Source organism: Canis lupus, chromosome 12 (genome assembly GCF_003254725.2).
Source record: "Canis lupus dingo isolate Sandy chromosome 12, ASM325472v2, whole genome shotgun sequence".
Lineage (NCBI taxonomy): Eukaryota > Metazoa > Chordata > Mammalia > Carnivora > Canidae > Canis > Canis lupus.
This window is the reverse complement of record NC_064254.1, coordinates 27,242,984-27,261,263: the sequence shown is the minus strand read 5'-3', so window position 1 is coordinate 27,261,263 and position 18,280 is coordinate 27,242,984. Positions and strand designations below refer to the sequence as shown.

Genomic DNA, 18,280 nt, shown 5'->3' with positions numbered 1-18,280 from the left:
GTGTCTGGAACCAGAGACTCAACTGTCATTGGGGTCTCCTTCCCACCCTTTCTTCCTTTTTCTTTCTCTCTCCCTAATTCTTGGTTTGTTTCTCCTTGGTTGTTGATCCCCACACCACTCCCAAGATTGACTTTCTACTTGAGGCTGGGAAAATAGCTGTTAGTAGTTCTTGGGCTCACATTCTCAGAGAGAAAGGAATTCTCTTTTGATAGGTCCAATTACAGAAATCGTTTCTCCCTTTAAGTCATACTAGCTTCTTCCTTTTGGAAGAAATACTTTTCCTTCTCTTTAATTCCATAGTACTTTATCTGTTCTTCTGTAGCACTTTTCCATTCTGCCCTCTACTGCCTCCTTATAGAGCTGAGCTCTCCTAGTAGACTGTAAATTCCAAAAGGGTAGTGATTATGATAGGTCTTGGGTTTTTGTTATGTTTTATTTTTCTGGTTTCTAGAACCTATAACATTAACAGTAGTAAGAGGCTTAAGAATATTTTAAATGAATGTTTATTTCTAAGGCAATATTCATGGTTCAATCTATTAATCCAGGAGATAAATATTCTTCACATAGTTCTGTGAAGCAGCAACTTCATTCAACAGCATGGGGAAAGGTACATGCAACCCAGTTGGTGTCTCACTGCAGGAGAGAGTAAAGTGGACTAGCAATTGACCGCTATGTGGGGGATGGGAATGTCAGTGGGTTGGGATATAGATAGTTAATAGGGCAAAAACATCAAATCTATACTGAGTGATACAAAAAGAGGTTTCATCAGGGAGACATTTGGTATCATGGTAGAAGTCACTGAGACTCAGAGTCATGAATCTAGACCTTGGAAAGCAAACTGACAAGAAAAAAAGACCTAAAAAGAGAATGAAGGTGCCAGAGAGGTAGCCAAGGGTAACTCAAACTAATAAAATAATCTAGCAGAGAAATATCAAAGGGGATTTGCCAGGAATCAGAACTGGCAATGCTCGAATATAGTAACTAGTGGTCCCAGGAGCCAGAGGAAGGATTGAGTTTGAAGCTGGGGATGAAGGGTCTTCAGCTACGTAAAGATGGAAGCCAGGTTGGGCCCTACAAGTATAGCATAGAGGCAATACCCAGAACCAGGTTTGAGCAACAAATGGGTGAAACAAATGATACTTCCCATTCCCCTCTATTACACCTTCAGGATTTTATCTTTTATTATGAGTATGGAAATCTCATATGTAGTGTAATGAAATGAACAAATAATATTTCCATCTTGAGCTGCTTTTTATTCTTCAGGATAATTTTTTCTCCTAATCATGAACTCCATCTTGCAAAAATGGTATCTTCAATATATTGACAACTTCTGAATAGAAAATATCAAACTAAATGACACCACTGGTTGGTTTTTGTTTTTTGTTTTGTTTGATGTTCTCATTGCTCTTTTTGATTCAGAGTCTAGTACAGTGGCTTCAGAGATTGGTAAAATGTGGAATGTATTATCCACTTCAAAGACTGAAGCTTAATTTTTTTTTTCTCATTAAACTTTTGTTTTAAAGGGTCTCAAAATTCTGTGACAGATTTTTGGTCAAGTTGTTTCCATTAAAAAGTACTGATTTTAAAAACTAATAACTTAAAACTGCCACACACGCACAAAAACAAACAAACAAACAAACAAAACAAATGGTCCACAAAACATTCTCCTTTCCTTCTGAAGGTTTTACGATGCATTGTTATCATTAACCAGTCTTTTACTATTAAACTTAAATGGCCAATTGACACAAACAGTTCTGAGACCGTTCTTCCACCACTGATTAAGACTGGGGTGGCAGGTATTGGGGATAATATTCATTTAGCCTTCTGAGCTTTCTGGGCAGACTTGGTGACTTTGCCAGCTCCAGCTGCCTTCTTGTCCACTGCTTCGATGACACCCACAGCAACCGTCTGTCTCATGTCACAAACAGCAAAATGGCCCAGGGGAGGATAGTCAGAGAAGCTCTCAACACACATAGGTTTGCCAGGAACCATATCAACAATGGCAGCATCCCCAGATTTCAAGAATTTGGGACCATCTTCCAGCTTCTTTCCAGAACGACGATCTATCTTTTCCTTCAGCTCAGCAAACTTGCCAGCAATGTGAGCTGTGTGACAATCCAGCACAGAGGCATATCCAGCACTGATTTGGCCTGGATGGTTCAGGATAATCACCTGAGTCGTGGAGCCAGCTGCTTCCATTGGTGGGTCATTTTTGCTGTCACCAGCCCCGTTGCCACGATGAACATCTTTGACAGATACGTTCTTGACATTGAAGCCTACACTGTCCCCAGGAAGAGCCTCACTCAAAGCTTCATGGTGCATTTCAACAGACTTTACTTCAGTTGTAACATTGACTGGAGCAAAGGTGACCCCCATGCCAGGCTTAAGAACACCAGTCTCCCCTCGGCCCACTGGGACAGTACCAATACCACCAATTTTGTAGACTTCCTAGAGAGGCAGACGCAAGGGCTTATCAGTTGGACGAGTTGGTGGCAGAATGCAATCCAGGGCTTCAAGCAGTGTGGTCCCGCTGGCATTCCCAACTTTACAGGTGACTTTCCATCCCTTGAACCAAGGCATGTTAGCACTTGGCTCCAGCATGTTGTCACCATTCCAGCCAGAAATTGACACAAATGCTACTGTGTCGGGGTTGTAGCCAATTTTCTTAATGTAGGCGCTGACCTCCTAACGATTTCCTCGTATCTCTTCTGGCTGTAGGGTGGTTCAGTGGAATCCATTTTGTTAACACCAACAATTAGTTGTTTTACACCCAGTGTGTAAGCCAGAAGGGCACGCTCACGGGTCTGCCCATTCTTGGAGACCCTGCTTCAAATTCACCAACGCCAGCAGCAACACTCAGGACAGCACAGTCAGCCTGAGATGTGCCTGTAATCATGTTTTTGATAAAGTCTCTGTGTCCTGGGGCATCAGTGATGGTCACATAATACGTGCTGGTCTCGAATTTCCACAGGGAGATCAGTGGTGATACCACGTTCACGTTCAGCTTTCAGTTTATTCAAGACCCAGGCATACTTGAAGGAGCCTTTTCCCATCTCAGCAGCCTCCTTCTCAAATTTTTCGATAGTTCTTTTGTCGATCCCACCACATTTGTAGGTCAGATGGCCAGTCGTGGTAGACTTGCCCGAATCTACGTGTCCAATGACGACGATGTTGATGTGAGTCTTTTCCTTTCCCATTTTGGTTTAGGTTTAGCGGTGGTTTGCACGACACCTGTGTTCTGGCGGCAAACCCGTGGCGAAAAGGCCTGAAGCTTAATTTGAATTAAGTTCTATCAATCCTTGGTTATGTAACAGAAAATATTATTTCATGTCTCTGAAATGGGGTTCTTTATCTGTAAAATATGACTGATGCTAAATATCAGGTGATTATGAAGATGAAGTAAAATGGTATATTAATAGCATTCGATATAGCACGTATCTTAGACAAAGAGAATGCCGGCTACAAATAAATGTGTATGGAATCGAATAATTGTTCTTATCTTATTTTTAGAGACTATAAATTTAAACACTTGTTGGGTAACATGTTATTTTTACTAAATTCTTGGTAACTTGGAAACTGAAGCCACTTCAAGTACATGTGAAGCAGTGGGGGGGGGAGATGATTGGAGAATTTCTGCTTCAGGTACAGATAGACTAGGCCATTTTGGTCTTTCTTTTTCTTTCTTTCTTTCTTTCTTTCTTTCTTTCTTTCTTTCTTTCTTTCTTTCTTTCTTTCTTCCTTCCTTCCTTCCTTCCTTCCCTTCCTTTCTTCTTCTTCTTCTTCTTCTTCTTCTTCTTCTTCTTTCTTTCTTTCTTTCCTTTCTTTTTTCTTCTTTCCCTAAAGATTATCTATTTATTTTGGAGAGCGAGAGAGAGGGAGAGAGAGAGTGGGACCAGGGGCAGAGAGAGAGAAAGGGAATCCTGAGGCAGGCTTCAGGCTTGATCCCAGGACTCTGAGATCATGACTAGAGCTGAAATGGAGCATCAGCCACCCAACAGATTGCGCTACCCACGTGCCTCGTTGGTTCATCCTCCTGACTAAAAACATCATTGAAAGCTGAGGCTGATAGATGATCGATTTGAAGGCATCGTAGAGCAACAAAAGAAGTAAAAATTTGTGGATCAAGATCGAGGAGAGGAGGGAAGCCAAGAGCGGTGAGCCTGGCACTGGAGACTGCGTTCTTCCTTGAGGTGGTGGTCAGTTTCAGAAGCAGAAACTGAAAACCTGAAAAGTTTGGTTTTAAAATGAGTTTTGAATAGGTAACATATTCATATGGTATAACATTTACAGAATACAGGGAGAATCAGTGAAGGTTTCCTTTACATTTTTGTTCTTTAGATACTGTTTCCCTTTCCAGGAGGCAACCAGGGTTACACACAGGATATCTTTGTGTGCCTGAAAATTAGTAGGAAGCACTAGACAGATTTCCAGAGAGTTGCATGGCAGATCCTTCAGTGCCTGTATGTTGAGAGTTTGCCATGCAAATAAATCTAGTGCTTAGGTCAGTCACTTTCAACCAATATTTTTAAATATTTGTTTAAAATATAATGAGGGGAAAATAATTTTTAAAATTATTTATTTATCTTAATTTTAATTTCTAAAAATATTTTATGTATTTACTCATGAGAGACACACACAGAGAGAGAGAGAGAGAGAGAGAGAGAGGCAGAGACATAGGCAGAGGGAGAAGCAGGTTCCCCGGGGTGGGGACCCTGATGGGGAACTTCATCCCAGGATCCCAGGATCATGACCTGAGCCAAAGGCAGGCACCCCACCACTGAGCCACCCAGGTGCCACTATTTTTTTTTTAATTTTTAAAGATTTATTTATTTATTTATTTGAGAGAGAGAGAGAGAGAGAGAGAGCACATGAGTGGGAAAGGCAGAGGGAGAAGGAGAGAGAATCTCTAGCAGATTCTGCTCTGACACACTATACACCTTGGAACAAGGAGCCTATCTTGGGGCTTGGAACTGGTCATGAGGCTAGATCTCACAACCCTGAGATCATGACCTGAGCAGAAACCAAGAGTTCATAGCCCAACTGACTGACCTACTGCGGTGTCCCAGAGGGGAAAATAATTTTAAAATAAATATTGTATGTGGATATCAATTCACTTATTCCATTTATTAGCAATGCTCCAAAGAATTGTAAAACATTTGCTCTAAGTTTTGTAATTTTCTTCTACTGTTTTCTTTTATGAGCTTTCTAGAACACACACATTTGTGAAAGCCATGATGGACGCTGTGTGTGGGTCTTGCAAAAATACTCAGTGGAGGCATGTTGGCATAATGAGGACTTCTTAAAGCCTCCACTAGAACTGTTGGTTAGAGTACAGTCAATTTAACTTTTTCTTAGTGTTAGTTGCCTCTGAAAATCCAAATTAATTGTAATTTTTCTATTGATGACTTAATCCTTTTCTAGTTACTTTCTTATTGTTTTAATATCCTTATCTAAATGAACGCTGTTTTGTGTTCCTTTTTTGTATTTTTCTATTTTATCACCTAGCTTTAAAATTAGAGGTCTCCTGTTTTAATTTCCCATCCATTCTAATTTTCCTACCTATTGAGTGTTTTTAATTTTTAATCAACCTTTATTTTTAATACCAATCTAATTCTTTAAACTTTAATTTATTTTGGGACGCCTAGGTGGCTCAGTGTGATCCTGGAGTCCTGGGATCAAGTTCCACATCCAGCTGCCTTCATGGAGCCTGCTTCTCCCTCTGCCTATGTCTCTGTCTCTCTCTCTGTGTCTCTCATGAATAAATAAATAAAATCTTTTAAAAATAAATAAATTTTAATTTATTTCATTCTAAAAATTCTTCATAGCCTTTGAATTTTTAAAAAAGAAGGAGAATCAGGCTCCCTGTGGAGAGCCCAATGTGGAACTTCATCCCAGGATCTTGGGATCATGACCTGAGCTGAAGGCAGACATGCAACCACTGAGCCACGCAGGTGTCCTATTAGCCTTTGAATTTTGGTCCTACTCCATTATTATTTTTAGTCTGTGCTTATTATTGATTTATCTGTATAAAAGAGAAGTACCAGACCTTAATCAAAATGAGGCATGGATCTACCAAGTTTAAGGAAATTGATTTTCGTTTATAATAATTGGGAAAGTCAAAGTTTTGAAACATAGCCAGCTGGTATCATCATCCAAATTTGTTTATATTACTGATTTTAACCATTAAATTTAGACTTTCCAGAAGGATTACAGCTTGTTTGTTTATCCCATTTCTTGACTAAGCTTGAGACTTAGATTTCCCAGAATCCCTTCTCCCGCATGGTTCCAGGTTAGAATTGAACAAAAGAAAAATTTGTATGGGATTTGGAAATGAATGAAACTGAAGACTTTATGTTCAGAAGGTCATTACCTCAGACTGGGTGATGGTAAATATACCTAGTGAGTCCCACCTTGCTCTTTCTTATCTCAAAACAGTGTCTTGCCTCTCTTGCCACCTACTGGTCCTGCTAACCAATCGCAGCCTCTGACCCCCCACTGGATGTGTGGCTGCAGAGCCAGAGGGGATAGCTACACAAAGGTGACTACTTCCTAAAGGTGACAATTGGAAGAGAACTATCTGCGAATTCTCACTTTCCAGTCCCACTTTGGCTAGCAGTTGAGCTTGGTTTGTTGGATTTCTCTACCAGTTCCATTTTGTCTACTCACACTTTGTCTATTTTTCTGATTCTTTGACTCCCTTACCAGGCCTTTACTTTTGAAATTCTCCTCATATTTGTGTAAAGTTCAATTATAATAATAAATCACTAATTCTTGTTATACTTACAGTGGCTCTGTTTTCCTACTGATACACTTGGAATCTTTTGATCTTTCTACTCTGTTGTCTTTATTTATTTATTTCATTTTATTTTTTTTACTCTGTTGTCTTTTTTTAATTTTTTTTTTTTTTTAATTTATGATAGTCACACAGAGGGAGAGAGAGAGAGGCAGAGACATAGGCAGAGGGAGAAGCAGGCTCCATGCACCGGGAGCCCAACGTGGGTCTCCAGGATAGCGCCCTGGGCCAAAGGCAGGCGCCAAACCGCTGTGCCACCCAGGGATCCCCTACTCTGTTGTCTTTATTGTTTCAATCATATCTTTCCTCATGGCTGCAAAATGGCCACCACAACCAGCCATTATGCTCTCACATGACATTACCACAAGCAAGAAGCAGGAGTATTGGCATCTAAAATCTTTCTCTTTATATTATTCTTGATTTCAGAGAGGAAAAATTTACCATAAGCCCTTAGCAGAGTCTTCCTTAAGTCTTATCATTCAGAATAGTGTCATGTACCTTCCTCTGGTCAGTGACAAATGGAGTGGATTGCCATAACTGGTTTAGACCTGTGGTCCTGCTTCCTGGCTGCAGGTAAGGAGAATCTGGAAGCTTTTAGAACATATTTTCACCTGTGCCCAACTTGCACAGATTGTAATTTAATTGTTCTGAGGTGGTGCCCTGGTATTTGTAAAATTCTCCCATGGCTTGGATCAAACATGATTCATTCTCTAGAGCTGTTGCACAACAAACAAAACCAGAGTTCTGTACAAGGAAGAAGGTAGAAGTGCCTGTAGGGTAGGCAATCAAGAGTGTCTTAGGACTTTTTTTTTTTTTTTCTATTTTATTTATTTAAGTACTCTCTATATCCAACATGGGGCTTGAACTTATGATCCCAAGATCAAGAGTCACATGCTCTTCCAACTGAGGCATACAGGCAACCCAGGATTTTTTTCTTAATTTTTCTTATTATCTCATATAAGGATGATCTATAGAAGAACACTTGGGTGGCTCTGTTGGTTAGGCATCCAATTCTTTATCTCAGCTCAGGTCTTAATTTCAGGGTCATGAGTTCAAGCTCCACATTGGGCTCCATGCTGGGCATGTAGGACCCTAAAAAAAAAAAAAGATGAGAATAGACAAGAATATGACTAAAATCCCCATCATTTGCATCATATAAAATCATTAAGCGCTACTATATTTTATACGTTATTCAAAGCATATGTTCCATTTTGATTAACTCTAGGAAAGATAGTAGGACAGCTATTCTTCCATTCCTTAGTTACTCGAGGTAAATCCACCTTGAGTGTGCTACCAAACTATGCTGCACAGGGCTCAAGTAATGACTATTCCTTTGTGGGGCATGTAAGATTTTTAAAAAATCTATGCAAACATATAAGTCCCTAATCAGGAAAAACATTAAGTGATTTTCAGAAATTTTACCTAGTCTTGTCAAAGATTTGAGATGATATTTCAGTTAAATAAGCCATAGAACGCTAAAGACATTCTGAGGTTGACATTGATCAGAATATCTCAGGTCAACTATATCTTTACCAAATATGCTTTTGCTAAGACCCACAGAAAGAAAAAAAGAAAGTATAGCTTTGAGTGTTGTGTGTTCTAATATGCAGGCTACTTGAAGGAAAGGAAACACATCGGGTCCTTAACTTTTAGGATTGAATCCAGCTACTAAGAATATTAATCACTGAAAGACACATTTCAGAAATCTGCCAAATCTAAAGTATTGGCTTATTTATCCTGTCATTCATTAACATTATAGCTTTTTTTTTTTTTTTTTTTTTTAGGATTTATTTGAAAGAGAGAGAGGGAGTGTAGAGTGGGGGGAGGGGCAGATGGAGAGGGAGAAGGAGAAAAAGGGATTCTATGCTGAGAAAGAGGCGAGGCAGCTGATAGGGAGTGGCTTAATCTCAGGACCCTGAAATCAGGACCTGAGCAGAAATCAAGAGTGGGACTGCCCAACCTACTGAGCCACCCAGGCACCCTATAGCTTCCTTTATTAGAAGTTTATTTATTTATTTTTTTAGTAATCTCTACAACCAATATGGGGCTCAAACTCACAACCCTAAGATCAAGAGTTATATACTCTGATTGAGCCAGTCAGGCACCATAGCATCATAGCTTTTGATAGATTGTTCTCTAAGGATTGGCAAGCAAACTTGATCTTTTAAAACGAAATCATGCTTAATCATTGTCTGCAACTCGGAGAAGTTGCAGGCTATACTTTACTTAGGCAAAATGATGGTTTTTATCTTACAGAAAAAAATTGGTTTTAAAATTGTATATGTTTATTTTTAAATGTATTCACATGGTTCAGACTTTAAAAAGAGTACCTATGATGACATCTTACCAAAACCAAACAAAGAAACCTTGATTTGAACAAATCTTTATCACTAGCAATTTATAGAAAATACAACAATAACAAAACAGATAAGCATGTTGAATGATATCATGTGAATGCAGTTACCAACATCTGGAATATGGAAAAATCTATAGGACAAATAATCCAGCTTCTTCAACAAATAAATTACAAATTACAAAAAAGTAATTGAGAGAGAACCTATAAATTAAAAGAAACATGCCAACCGATTGCAATGTTTGGAATTTATGTGAATCCTAAGTTGAAAAATCTTTAAAAAAGACTCCTGGGTGGCTTGGCAGTTGAGCATCTGCCTTCGGCTCAGGGTGTGATCCCGGAGTCCCGGAATCAAGTCCCACATCGGGCTCCTTCCGGGAAGCCTGCTTCTCCCTCGGCCTATGTCTCTGCCCCCCTCTCTCTCTGTGTTTCTCATGAATAAACAAATAAAATCTTAAAAAAAAATAATTCACAGAAGTTTTGGGTATTTACCTTTCCTCAGGGCAGAGTCAGTTGTTAAACAGACTCTAGGGAAGATTTGAAGGAAAATTCACCATAAACGTTGATAGAAGAGTGGCAAAGTCCTTTCAGACTCTGAACTGTCTTAGATTTGGGAATTGGAAAAGATCATGAATCTCACTACAGGAACTTGAATTACATATTCTGGCCAGAAGACCTATACTAAAGTATAGGTGTCAGGTGGCACCCCAGTAAGCTGCCTATTTATTTCATTTCCTATTTCATTTCTAGGGATTCCATGATGTACTAGTTACTACCACAGAACCCAGAAACAAAACCCTAATTACTATTTCATCCCTGTGGCTTATTGTAGTAATTTCATCTATCTTATCTCTAACAGTCCAGCACTGTCGCCTGACCTCTAACACTCCAAGGTCTCATTTTTTCCCTTGGAGTTGGGTGATGCAATTCTGTTGTGGGATCCTGCAATATTATTATCATTCCTGGTATACAGAAGATGTCTACTGCAGGGCTCATCATAGAAAGTGGTGTCATCATCCCTAATCCATTTTTTCATGCCTTTGTAAATGGCAAGTCCTCTGGGTTACTACAGAAGCTCTGGTTTAGGTTGCGTATAGTAGATCCAAGTCAACATTCCCATTTCCTTATGCATTTGAATAGCTTTTTCTAAAGCAGTGGTTCTAAAAAGTTATTCCTAAGATCAGCAGCTACATCTGAGTACTTGTTAGAAATTCAAATATGAAAACTCCAGACTATACCTACTAAATTAAAAATTCAAGGGGGTAGGGTCCAGCAATCTGTGTTTTAACAAGCCCTCCAGTGATTCTGATGCAGGGTTAAGTTTGAGAATCACCATCTTAGTAAGAGTAGGTTAGAAAAACCAAATGACTATATGTCTAAGAATTTCTCATTATTATTTATTTTCAAAAATTGAAGTTATGGGGCACCTGGGTGGCTCAGTCAGTTAAGTGTCTGATTGTTGATTTCATCTCAGGCCATGATCTTGGGGGTCATGGGATCAAGCTCCAAGTCAGGCCCCATGCTCAGCAGGCAGTCTGCTTGGGATTCTCTCTCTCTCTCTCTCTCTCTCTCTCCTGCTGCCCCTTCTCTCACTCATGCTCTCTCTCCTTTCAAATAAATAAAATAAATCTTTTTAAAAAATTAAAGTTATAATTCAGAGAAAGTAATGCCAAAGAGCTAGAAAAATTATTTTACTTTTAAAAAATATTTTATTTCCTCACTAATGCCTACACCCAATATAGGGCTTGAACTCACAATCCCAAGATCAAAATTGCATGCTCTACTGGCTGAGCCAGCCAGGTGCCCCTACTTTTTACTTTCTATTGGGTTTGGGAATTTATTTTTGTATCTCTCAGGTAGGATAAAAAGATCACTCAAAGAAGGGCTGATTTCAAAGGAACGGGGTACTATTTAGTTTTGTGAACCCTGTTAACTGTACCTGTGCCTTCCACACCATGGTGGAAATGATTAGTCCTCTCAGGTGAGTACAAAGCAGTAAGTGAAGCAATTGCCTCTCTTTAACTTTCCAAAAGCTGGAAAGGACTAAGAAGCAAACTACATGAAAGTGAGGACAGTGAGAAGGAGAAGGATTTCAACAAAGGAAACCAAGTAAAGAATTTTTTTTCTCCTGTGATGAATTTGTAAGTGATATTTGTAGCCAATATGTCACAAATGCTTGGAATTGATGACACCATGTATTGTCAAGAAATGAAAAGTTATTAGTACTAGTTCTGCCTACATTTATAGTAATAAAAGAAATTTTCAAAGAAAGAGAAAACAAAAAGTCTAAAAGAGTCTTCATTGATTGTACCTTCAGAGTTGTTAGAACTAAGTCAGAATAGAATTTTTTCATCCATTAGGAGGTAGATTTGGTAGGCAGAATCATTTTCCAAGTAGAAATTGTTGGTAATTTTAGATTCTTTGTAAGGAGCAACTTGATTTGTACGTGCAACCAGTTAAGCAACTCAATGCCAAGTTGGAAGTTCACCCTGTCAAGTTTTTGCCGTGAAAGCTGCACTTTTGTGATGGGTTTGAGTATTTAGATGCACCAAAGAGCCCTATCAAGCCTGGCAGTATTAATTTTCATGCACAGCAGATGTATGAGGCATAACTACAACTATCATTATTGTTTAAATATTTGCTGTCTTTGAATCTGTGTTTTAATGACATTCAGCTGGTAGCTTCCCATGAAAATTATTTGAATATACTTTTGTGACAGAAGCAATATACTTCTTTTGCAATCCAGAACCTGTAGGGAGGGTTATTTTTGTTCAGATACACTTTTTATAATGCTATCCCCAAAAGTACAAGTTTAGATTTTGATCCCTACCCTAAATTTGATGAAGGCAGGGACGAAGTTGGTCCTCGTTACTTTGTCTTCAGTGCTAAATACATGGAACAAAATGCTTACTCAATGAATGTCTATGGAATTAATGGACAATTTCCTGATTCTAGTCAATCAAAAAAATTCAATAGCTCTTTCAAGGCTAGGAGAATTTTGTCTCTTCTTGCCCCTAGCCCCAACAACAAACCAGAAGAATCTCTACTGTGTTTTAAAAAGAAAAAGAGCTCCTTACCTTTGCTTTGAACTGATAAAAAGTGTTTAATAATTGCATTTGGCATTTAATACTTGAATAAATCTCAGCAAATATAAGTCATAAAATAGTAACTAGTAAAAACAGAACAATTTGTCTTATAAGGCTGTTTTCCTTTGCATGTTAATTTTTTAATGTGTTCTTTTTTTTTTAAATGTGTTCTTTTTTTTTAAAGATTGATTGATTTAGGGCAGCCCTGGTGGCTCAGTGGTTTAGTGCCGCCTTCAGCCCAGGGCCTGATCCTGGAGACCCAGGATCGAGTCCCACGTCGGGCCCCCTGCATGGAGCCTGCTTCTCCCTCTGCCTGAATCTCGGCCTCTCTCTCTGTGTGTGTCTCTCATGAATAAAGAAATAAAATCTTTAAAAAAATTGATTGATTTAGATCAACTGTGAGGGGGGAGGAGCAGAAGAAGAGGGAGAGAGAGAATCTCAAGTGGATTCCTGGCTGGGTGAGTCATGGAGCTTGGGCTCACAACCCTGAAATCATGACCTGAGCAGAAATCAAGAACAGGCCCTTACCCTTACCAACTGAGCCATCCAGGGGCTCTTAGTATGCTAATTTTTTTAATGATTGAATTCAAATTAGAGAAATATCTGGGCAGGGAGTTTTCTGAAACACTGTCCTTTGCAAAAGAAATAGTTATTTAAATATGTTGAAACAGGGTGCAGCGCGGGTCAGGGGTCCTAGTTGTTGTTAATAGTTGTTAAGTATAGTCATGTGTAGGTTTTGCATTATGACAATAACAAAAACCAACTGATGAGTTGTTTCTCTCAGGGTGAATTGAATTCTTGGCTGACAAGAAATGGGAGTTATTGGTGAAGTTCTTATCAACGGTTTGGCTGGGCTTCTAGTTTGAAAACTTCTAGTAGGTTTTTGATGAACACAGACAACTGAATAAAAGAATTATAGTGAGTCGCACCTATTCAGATCTCATTAGATCAAATAGAAGGTGAACTCTTGCTTATTCCTTCAGACTAGGAGCTCTTTTTAGCTATATATTCATTATTTGAGTCTCTATGTAAATTAAGTCCCAGGGAAGCAAAATACAGTATTTTCTTTTTTCTTTTAAAAAGATTTTATTTATCTATTCATGAGAGATGAGAGAGAGAGAGAGAGAGAGAGAGAGAGAGAGAGAGAGAGGCAGAGGGAGAAGCAGGCTCCATGCAGGGAGCCTGATGTAGGACTCTATCCCAGGACTGCAGGATCATGCCCTGGGCCAAAGGCAGACGCTCAACCACTGAACCACCCAGGTTCACCCTTTCTTTCTTTTCTTCTTTCTTTCTTTCTTTCTTTCTTTCTTTCTTTCTTTCTTTCTTCTTCTTTCTTCTTCTTTCTTTCTTTCTTTCTTTCTTTCTTCTTTCTTTCTTTCTTCTTCTTCTTCTTCTTCTTCTTCTTCTTCTTCTTCTTCTTCTTCTTCTTCTTCTTCTTCTTCTTCTTCTTCCTTCCTTCCTTCCTTCCTTCCTTCTTTCTTTCTTTCTTCTTTCTTCTTTTCTTTTTTTTTTTTTTAATAGATTTTATTTACTTGATGAAAACACAAGAAGGAGGAGCTGTAGGCAGAGGAAGAGGGGAAAGTAGGCTCACCGCTGAGCAGGGAGCCTGATGTGGGAATCCATCTCAGGACCCTGAGATCATGACCTGAACTTAAGGCAGACGCTTCACTGACTGAGCCACCCAGATGCCCCTGGGTATTTTCATTAATGAACATCCACTTATAAAATTATTCTACAAGTATTACTCCCTAATTAACAGTAGCATTGTGAATTACATTCCAACCCATTTGTTGGTCATTTTCTTGCCAGTGTAGCCAACAATACAATGTGAACATATGCAAGTGAAATTTATGTTTCAGGATTGTATGATGTCAATGAAAGTGCTTTCGGAGAATTGTTCAAATCCCACAAAAGTTATTATCACATAAGTTTCTGGTAAAGTTAAATCAATTAAAAATTGGAAAGAAGAAAATTTATATGGATGCCATGGTAGATGCCATAGTAGCTTCAAGACAAATTATCTGAATAACTGGTTAAGAAAGATCTTTGGGAACAGGTCTTGGAATATTTTTTCTAGAATGACCAACTCTGTGATCATAGTTTGTAAGCAAAAGTGAAATGGGACATTATGCTGTCCCATTTATCTTACCATTTTGTTGGAGAAATTATATTCTGCTCCCCCCAAAATTGACACTTGATTAAATTGAAATTGAATGAATGAGCTGTTTCATATTAGTGTAAATTCTTCCATTGTCACTTTTTAAAAAGTGTGCTCATATGTATTACTTCGGTTATCTATAAATGGACAATGTCAAGTTTTCTGAAAACATGTTCTGCAGAATACATAGTCCCGGGATGCCTGGGTGGCTTCAGTGGTTGAGTGTCGGCCTTCAACTCAGGTCATGATCCCAGGGTCCTGGGATCAAGTTCCACATCGGGCTCCCCGCAGGGAGCCTGCTTCTCTCTCTTTCTCATAAATAAATTAAGTCAAAAAACAAAACAAAACAACAACAAAAAACCCAAAAACTGTAGTCCCAAGCAGTCATCTGTAAAAAAAAGGAATCCACACTTGTACAGAATATTTTGTTTCCCCCTCTCTCCTAGCTAGTATCCCTTCTGCTCTGTGCTCAAATGGTCATCTTAGATTCCAGGTTCCTTTGTCCTCCTCTCTGCCTTCCTCTTGGGGTTGGGCTAAAGGGGAGGAGGGCTGAGGGAGAATGGGGAGATAAGCAGGACATTAAAGGAGATGGGGAAATGGAGATAGCTATTTATTCCTGGGTCTCTCACCTCCCTTCTGCAGGATCGCCACGAGTTAGTTGGCTGTCTTCCTACTAGAGTCACGGCTTCTGTGAAGCAGTCCTCTCTATTCAGCTGTTCTCTCCAGTGTTAACTGCTCTCCCCTCCTTTGCCTCTTATGGCCTGGAGATGGTAGCAGTACTGCATTCTCCCTTGTTGGTTTCCGTCTATTAAATGTTTCAATTGCCCACTGTGAATGTACCATCTGTTTCCTTCTGGGAGCTGACTTACTCAACAATTATACATTATATTGTATGCTTGGAAAATTTCAAAATTCACATTAACATATTAAAGGCACTAAATAATATAGCAGTAAATAATGCCTAAGTTTAGGTTAGTGTTTGCCAAACTTTTTTCATGGCACCATTTTTCTAAGAACATCCCTTGAACATTTTCTTTTTTAAGATTTTACTTATTTGTGAAAGAGAGAGAGAGAGAGGGAGGCAGAGACACAGGCAGAGGGAGAAGCAGGCTCCCTGCAGGGAGCCAGATGCAGGATTCATCCCAGGATCCCAGGACCACAACCTGAGCTGAAGGCAGACGCTCAACCATTGAGCCAACCAGGTGCCCCAAACATTGTAATTATAAAATTTCTTGCCTTAAAACATACAAAGCCAAATGTATGGTTTGCAGCTTGATGATTCAGGGTAATCAGAAATACCTGTAATTGCTCTGTGCTCTGTGTGAAACATTGAAGGACTGAAGGTCAACGGAGCTATCTAAGCCTAAGCCTAAGGCTGTTAGTTATACCATTGGTTGTGTCCCAAATGGCTGTGCTTTTTGAATCCAGCTGTTTTCATAGTTCAAGTCTTTTAGTATCAGGTTAACAAGTAAGTATATCTTGCCCATGTGCTTCTTTCCCCATGTTCTGCATCATATCTACTACCTCTAGTCAGTCAGGAAACCAAACTACCAAAGCTGGCTAGTTAATATAAAACAAGATTAAATAGGCTTAGATAAGCACCTTTGATTCCCTAATAAGCACACACTTGGATGCCTAAACTTCATGACATCTATTTTGGTTGCTCGAAAACTTTCTCTCCCATGCTTGATATTTCAGTTATGTGGGATGTTACTGTGGATATACTATTTAAAAACAAATTTACTGTGGGGGGCACCTGGCTGGCTCAGTGGGTAGAGGATGTGAATCTTGATCTCAGGGTGCTGAGTTCAAGCCCCAGGTTGGACATAGAGCTTACCTCAAAAAAAAAAAAAATTATAAACTCTGATGTGGTAGTAATTACTGCTGTGTGTTTCTAGCTTTCTAGCACAATAAGATTGCATTTTTTTGTGCTGGTGACTGTGACCAGTTCTGTCCAATGTGTTATGAAGGATTTCTTAGTCAAGAACTTATTATCAAAGCTTGTTTGGCCTTTTGTCACAACTAGCACTGTTCTAGAGAGAAGATGCTCCATCAGGTGGGGTCCCTACAATGGATATGAACTTAAGGAATATCTAAATTTTCTGTTTATGCAGCATTAGCTTATCCTGCTTACTTCAAAAGGGTCTTTTTTCTATAAAAAAGGGTAAAAGTTCAATCAAAATGAAAACATTTGCAAAATCACATGGTATTTTCTTTCAAAAAAGGAGTTCCATAGGCAGTTCGAAAACTCCTAAAACCTTTATTATTTTTTTAAAGATTTATTTATTCATGAGACACACACAGAGAGGCAGACTTAGGCAAAGGAGAAGCAGGCCCCCCGCAGGGAGCCTGATGTGGAACTCAATCCAGATGCTCAACCACTGAGCCACCCAGTCATCCAAAGAACTCCTAAAACCTTTAACTGATTACATAAATAAGGTCAGAGATATGTAGTCATAGCTGTGTGTAGTGTATAGTCACATGTTTGAATCCCTGCATTTTTGAAAGATTTTGAGAGTTGAGGGAGAGCAGAGGAAAACTCAAGCAGACTCCCTGTTGAGGGTAGAGCCCAAAGTGGGGCTCAATTCAATAATCCTGGGAGGATAACCTGAGCCAGACTCAAACTCAGAAGAGTCAGATGCTCAACTTGCTGAGCCACTCAGGTGCCCCAAATCCCTGCATTCTACTTATGATAGTCCCGTAAATGGAGGCTTATATCCTTTATGTATAAAATTGGGAAATACAGGATTTTAAGATATCAAATTATGAAAATTACCTGACAGTAAGATCCTTAATAAATATTAAATAATAGTAATTGGTTAACTTGGGAATATAGAATTGTAGAATTACTGTTAATCCTTCCATTTATAACTTACTGCACAAAACTGGCTTAATTCATTGAAGGCAAACATATTTTCCTTCCCGGGTTCTGGTGAGGCTAGTTACACCAAGCATGATGCAGAAACATGGTGTCAGACATTTTCAAACCAGTCTTTTAATTTTCGATTCAGGTGTAAGAATGCACCACACACACACACAATTTATTCAAAGAAATCAGGGAATGTACAGTATAAATGTGTACAGCAAATCCTACTTCATGTATTCTTTTCAAAACCTACTTTTAAAAGAACTTGTCTACATGTAAAAAAAAATACTTTATCCTGTCATTTCCCTTTGAAATTACATTGTCTTAAATTCCAATAGAAAGTGTTCTTAATTATGGAAAGGGCTGGAGTATTTATTGTAGACCAAAATCTGGTGACACCATCTTTGTTTTCTGCTGTACTTTTATGGGCCTAAAAACAGATGAATAGAATGACATTTAAAAATAAATCCCAGAGATCAAGATTCTGAAGCCAAGTTGATGGGGACATTATCATTTTGAAGTGCTCTGGCTAGAAAGGTGATGTAACCAGATGTGATCACATGCCTGGGCTGGATACTTCAAGGCATAGAGCTGTGTGAAGGTGTGGGAATAAGAGCACTGTTCTAGGAAAAAGGGGGCTTAGGAATAACAAATGGTTGCCCTGCACTGAAAAATGACCAACCTTATTTCTAGGTTTTGCTTTCAACTAAAAGACTGCATTGTGTCTTGTTATGATTCAGTACTCACTTTACTTGTCAGCATTATGGTTCCTATAAACAGGCCTATTCAACTAGTTACTATTTACTACTATGATAGCAGTTACTATCATCCTACTGAGGTAAATTGTTATCCAAAGCCAAGTAACCAAGTTTTCAAACATCATCTGATAACTTCTTATATTCAAGACCTCATTATTTCTATTTTATTTCTTATTAGATATAAGGAATCTCCCAGAATGTATAATGGGTATTTCTATAAGTAGTCATATTTACAAGACACAAAATATCTGGATAAAAAACAAATT

General features: G+C 38.8%; 2 pseudogenes; both read right to left on the bottom strand.

Moving 5' to 3' along the window:
* Window positions 1-1,668: 1,668 nt before the first annotated feature.
* LOC125752301 (elongation factor 1-alpha 1-like) lies at window positions 1,669-3,285 on the bottom strand (annotated as a pseudogene).
* LOC125752300 (elongation factor 1-alpha 1-like) overlaps window positions 1,669-18,280 on the bottom strand; it is a 758,580-nt pseudogene continuing 741,968 nt past the window's right edge.